Below are 6,000 nucleotides of genomic sequence, written 5' to 3'. Positions count from 1 at the left end.
AAACGGCAAGTTGAAGAAAACAGCGCAGCAACAGGCACAAGAAAGAAGATGGGACAGGTGCTGACTAGCAACTGAAGGTTTATTGAAAAGGAACACTTAAAATATACTCTCTTCACAACCAAGAGCGTGCATGAGCTGCGCGAACAACACTGATAAGCTATCAACTTCAGTCATGGTGGTCAAGATTCAACAGTTCACAGCCATGAACGGCCATCCGTCCTTGTTAATGATTGTGAACTATTGTATCCTGACCACCATGACTGAAGTTGACAGGTTATCAGTGTTGTTTGCGCAGCTCATGCACGCTCTTGGTTGCGAAGAGAGTATATTTTATGCATTCCTTTTCAATAAACCTTCAGTTGCTAGTCAGCACCTGTCTCATCTTCTCTCTTGTCCCTGTTGCTGCGCTGTTTTCTTCAAGTATTCTTCTTCCCTTCTTTGGTCATGCACCGTTGCACTGGAAAACTACAAATTTAAAGTACTCTCAACATTTGCCTGAACAATTTAGCACGTCTAAAATATGCTTATCTTCTGGTAGCCTCCAGCTGCTCACAATGATGGTCTCTTCTAATTCATGATGTGACAAGCAAAGCTGCATCCCTACAAAAAAAAGAAAGAACCAAAAATTTCCTAATATAAGCATCTTGGTGGGCACACGTCTAATAACAAATCTTTTACAATCCTCAATGAGCACAGACATTGGACAGCTCTGTACAAAGAACTTATGTCCAGTCACTTGGCTCAAACCAAAATAGTGAGAAAAAAATCCGCCCTTCCCTGGCAGCGCGAGCATATTTTAACAGCCTGAGCAACAAATTGTTCTGAAAGTGGCTAAAAATGCATTCATTACAAAAAAGACATCGACTATTCATGCCAACTAAAATTCCTCAAAAGCAAGCAAATAATATACAAACAAAAATTCCCATTCCCGCATCTCACAGCAATGGCCAGTGCTGCTGTCTGGCTTGAATCCTGCCTTACAAGCGGACCTACTGGTGTCAGCCATGGGGACGGCCATTCAATTGCTTAAAACCACAAGGGCGTTTGTAGATGAAGACGCGGCTGGAGGTGGTTGCACATCACTCCCTTTGTCTTCCCTCAATTGTGCCATGGCAGGTGGCCGACAAAGTAAACTGAGCAAAGAGGGCAGGCCCAGCCTATAGTCTTTTTCAGCCTCACTGCTGTGCACAATTTGAAAGGCATAGTTGCTAACGGCCGATTCTTCGTGGGCTACATAAGCTAGATCACAAACTGATGATGGGTGCAGGGGTCAAGTGGATGCAGCTAGCACAGGAAAGGGCTAATTTGGGGAATATGGGAGAGGCTGTCGCCCTGCTGCGAGTATAGTCCGGCTGATGATGATGAAGGATGATTGAATTCCAATGAATATTTCACTTTTCTTACCCTTGGTGCAAATCGCTGCACAGTCCCATAAATGTTGGTTATAAGAGTATACATCTGATTAAGAATGAGAGGGAAAATACTACACTACTGGCACGATGCAGCAGCGTCAGTGTTAAGTGAAAGAATAAATTCTGGTTCCTTGCTTACAATGTCGCTGGATCTATGCTATCTTCCAGTAGAATGCATGAGAACTGGTGTAATGCCCTCGCACAAAGCGCAGACGTTAAGGAACATGCACAACTTGTTCTTCCAGAGAACGAAAAATTCCAAAGTAGTGGTAATGACCATCGCTCATCACTGCTGGATCACTATGCCTCTGCGTCTTTAGTAATTTTCTAGAATCCGTGGGTAACTCTGGATGGTATGGTTTCAGCACTTTAAGCAGGGAATGCAGGTGAGAAGCAGGCAATTGGCTATTAATTGCCCACACGCGCAAGTCGTGCTCTAGACATTGAGTAGCGGAACCAGACTCAGGTGTCATCCTATCTTCATAACCCACCAACTCCTCATTGTCAGAAATTCGCGACAACTCTTACGTTGCACTTTCTATGTCAGGGATGCTGCTAGCGGTGCTAAAATCTGACAAGTGAGAACTGCGGCTTTCAACTGCGTCCTCGACCGGCGCTGATAAAGAGGATAAAATAACATTATGCGATGAAAAGGCATCTTGAAACTGTTCTGCTCCTGTTGCGCACAATCTGCTGCCATGACCATTATCAAGACTGACAACTGCCAAACAGGGTAGCATTTCGTGATGCGTACCCGCAAAAGCCGGCTCTCACCATCGTGGGTACCCTTGACGAAAACAGTTTTCTAGTTCGTCGTGAACAGCCTCTGCTGTTCTTCGGCGTCGTTGCCGAAATGACACCTCGATTAGCGAACACTTCATTCTCTTCATAATACAACGAATGTAGCACTTTATCAAACTATCACGCAGGGCATGGGTAACATATATACACTACTGGCTTTGTGCCAACCAACACAGGTCACAGCACAACAATGCAAGTCTAGAAATCACTCACCATTGAGGTCATCCTCTGGGCAAGCCTTTGTTGTTTCAGCTGAATTCCAGTGAAACCACAACGAAACACAGCAGTGCGGGCACGACGACCGCCAAAAAACTGTACTAGAAGAACAAAAAACGTGAAAATCTTGCCATGACTGCCGCTGACACGCGAGTTCTCGGACCAGCGCACGCCGCAGGATTGGAATTTGTCTCTCGGCGCGGCCGCGAGTAGCCGCGGTTTGGATTTGGACCGTTAGACTGCAGGGCGTCAGTGAAACCAGAACTAAATTTCTTCGGCAGTTTTAATTTTGTCTGCCTGTTTAATTAAAAACAAAGTAATTCCAGCTGTTTAAAAATATTTCAGATAGAAATATATCTTTCTACCTTAGTGTCACCATTTGCATACACACCACATGCAAACTTGCAATCGAAGTAAAAATTAATAAACAAATTAATACTCTCACGGTGAGGGGAAGTGATCTGGTACCGACTTTTCTATTTGGGCTTCAGAAATAGCCAGAGAGGGCAGATTAACCTATAGCATGAATGTTATAGCAATGCCATCGTATGTGGTTCAACATTTATTCATCATTTGACAATATTGCTGCAATGTGAAAAGACCACTTCAGAGCAACGTTATCAGCAAGTTGCTTGGTAACATAGCAGCAACATTATCTAATGTTGAAGAATGTTAGCGCAACATAGTACAACATTGGCAATGTTGTGGCAACGTTGCAGTTACATACTGTGCTACTAGGGATAGCAGCGAGGCTCTATGGTGAGGCAGCTATGACATATAATGTTCACCAGCTGCTGCACCTTTCTAAGGCTACGCGCATGTTTGGCCCATTATGGGGTGTGTCCACGGTTCCTTTTGAAGATGGGATTGGCCGTGCACTGCGGCTTGTGTCAGCAGCCAAGCTGGTGCCTATGCAGGTCGCTGAACGGTGCATAATGCAGCAGTGCTATCGAAGCTCAGAAAGAAATTTGGAGCTCCCAGCTCATTTGGCTTTTGCCAAGAAAAATATTGGCGCTTAGCACACAAACAGCTACCAGACATGTGCTCTAGGTGTGCCACACCCTGTTCCTTCATTTCCCGAGCAGCTAAAAATGATTTTCAATTCACACTTTGGCTGCATTCCTCAGATGTCTAGGTACTTTCGAGCACAAATTGGCAGCATTATTATACACAGTTCGGATTATTTGACTCCAAAAAAGACCAGCTCTTGTTATGTTAAAATGGTAGACGGCTCATATTGTTATGTACTTGGAACTTATGAGATTGCAGGCTGTATATATTTTCACTCCCAAAGGCTTCTTGTTTCACCACTTGTATTTGATGTCCTACATATCATGCAGTGTCAGCACCCACCGGCTGATCAGAATAATTGTTTGCACTCCCTTGATGATGTGTCTCTGCAATGTGTTTTCTTTAGTATTAATAATGTTTCATACTTGTGTGAAGTGCCCAACCAGAAGGAAAGAGATTGATCTGGTAGTCATGTATGATGTGCAGTTCATGAAGGTAGTTTCGGTGTATTTTTATTTTTGTATTCCTTTAAGGTAGCTCTTCAGTGTGTTTAACTTTTTTCAAACTTGTGGCCATGAAATTCATTGCAGTTAGCAGCAATTACACCAATCTTCAGATTGTGACGGGAGGTTGCTCCATATTGTCACATTGTCAAAAGTTCGTCGTCAGTTATAAATTCAGCACGGCCACAAGCGGCAGGCATTGTCTTCGACGACCTCCAAGCACGCTTGTTGCTACACCGCTGCCGAGTCGTTCAGTTCTTTGTGGGTGTGAAACAGCCCAACAGTGTTTCTTTGGAAGCCGTTTTGCTGTCTACCTGACTGCCAAACTGCAGCCATCACAACTACGTGACAATATTACACTAATCTCAAAGTTTCTTTTATTCTTGGAACATTTATGCTTCAAAGTATTTAGTGCAAATAATGCAAGAGAGAACACATTGCCATGTATGCTGACAAAGTCTGTTGATGGGATTTATAAGACATAAGTAGAGGCCGGATTTTTAGGCACCAAGAAGGCATGTTTTAGGCGCCAAAAATAGGTGGTTAAGATTTGATTTTAGGCACCTAAAAAGAAAAATAGGCACTATAAACTGCATCAAAATTGCACTTATCAGATCCGAACATCAGCACGCAATATCTGCCATAAAGTAAAAACAGCCGGAATGATTTGAGATCTTAACCATTGTGTGCGAACCTTAGAAGCACTCTTTTTAAAGCTGTCGTGAAGCTTTTCGTACAACACGCATGCTTCAGCAGAGCAAAAGAGATGGTTACAAAGCCTTTTAAAATGCGTTGGCATACCTGGAAACAAACAATTTGCTTGTCGTGCACAATAGTAAAACAAGAGGCCGTGCATTTAGCAATTGACGCAAATGTGACTTTAAAGCATCCGACATGTGTTCAGAGTCATCCTCATAGGAATTAAACTTATCTATTGCAGGCATGCATGGTGCTTTAACATTAATAAATGTGTCGCCATTTGTGTAAACTGCGTTTTATAGTTAGTGGCTCCAAGTGTCGGAAGTCACGCGGACTTATATGGTGCTTGCTAAAAATGCTAAAAATGCTAAAAATGTTGCCGCTTAGTGCTGGTGATGCTTTATATGCCGAAAATAATTATATAGTTCAGCACGGGCCTACGTACATCCACTGGGGATTCATAATAAATAAACACCGTTCATATAGTAATCACTGCCAAAGTCATGAAAGCAGTAGCACACAAGCAACGTCTCCATGTTGGTGGGCTCAAAATTGTGCCTCTTCTCATTGAGAACAAGCTTGTAAGCTGAAAAGGAACGCTCCACACCAACAGATGTTACAGGAGTGTGCTTGTAGGAAACCATTTCGATTGAAGGGTTGAGATAATATGACATAGGAGTGACGCCAAAAGAGTGATATTCATACAAGCATCAAACATTGTTTGAGTGCATGAATGTGTTCCGTATGCACGCACGACTGGCACGGCTCTCAGCTGTCCAGTGCAGCCTACTCCAAGAAAACTGCCGCCAAAGGCTATTTGATTAGGATGACATGCAGATGAGGCACAAGGAATGATCATAAGGCAGATTACCAATATGGCAAATTTTATCCAGTTAAACTTTATCCAGCCAGCTTATGGAACAATTTGCAGTCAACTCGAACCCACTGGGAATTATGTGGACGAAACTTACGTACTTCATGTACTTTCCAAAATGTAGCACCATCTGGTCAACTACCATTTTAGCGGCCAGAGTTTACAAGCTGTAACTACAAAACGGCAGAAACAGGAAAAAGGTTATTTCGATATTTTTGGCTGATGTGGTTGACATTGTCTACACAGTCGGCGTTGGAGTAGTGTTCACCACACCCAAGTGACGAAGTCATTTAATGTTGCCATGTGTGGGTTCAACTCAAAACCGAAATGGATTCGAAAACAAAGAGAATCTGAAAACAAAACCACAACGTATATCAGGGCCATTTTCTTCAAAATAGGGCATTTTTAGGCACCAACGTTGGAAATCGGCATTTATAGGCGCTGACGCCCAAAATAGGCATTTATGGCACCATCAAATGTGTAT

The sequence above is a fragment of the Amblyomma mixtum genome, chromosome 3, assembly GCF_055824585.1.
Source record: "Amblyomma mixtum isolate Tamu chromosome 3, ASM5582458v1, whole genome shotgun sequence".
Classification (NCBI taxonomy): domain Eukaryota; kingdom Metazoa; phylum Arthropoda; class Arachnida; order Ixodida; family Ixodidae; genus Amblyomma; species Amblyomma mixtum.
This window is presented reverse-complemented; position numbering follows the sequence as displayed.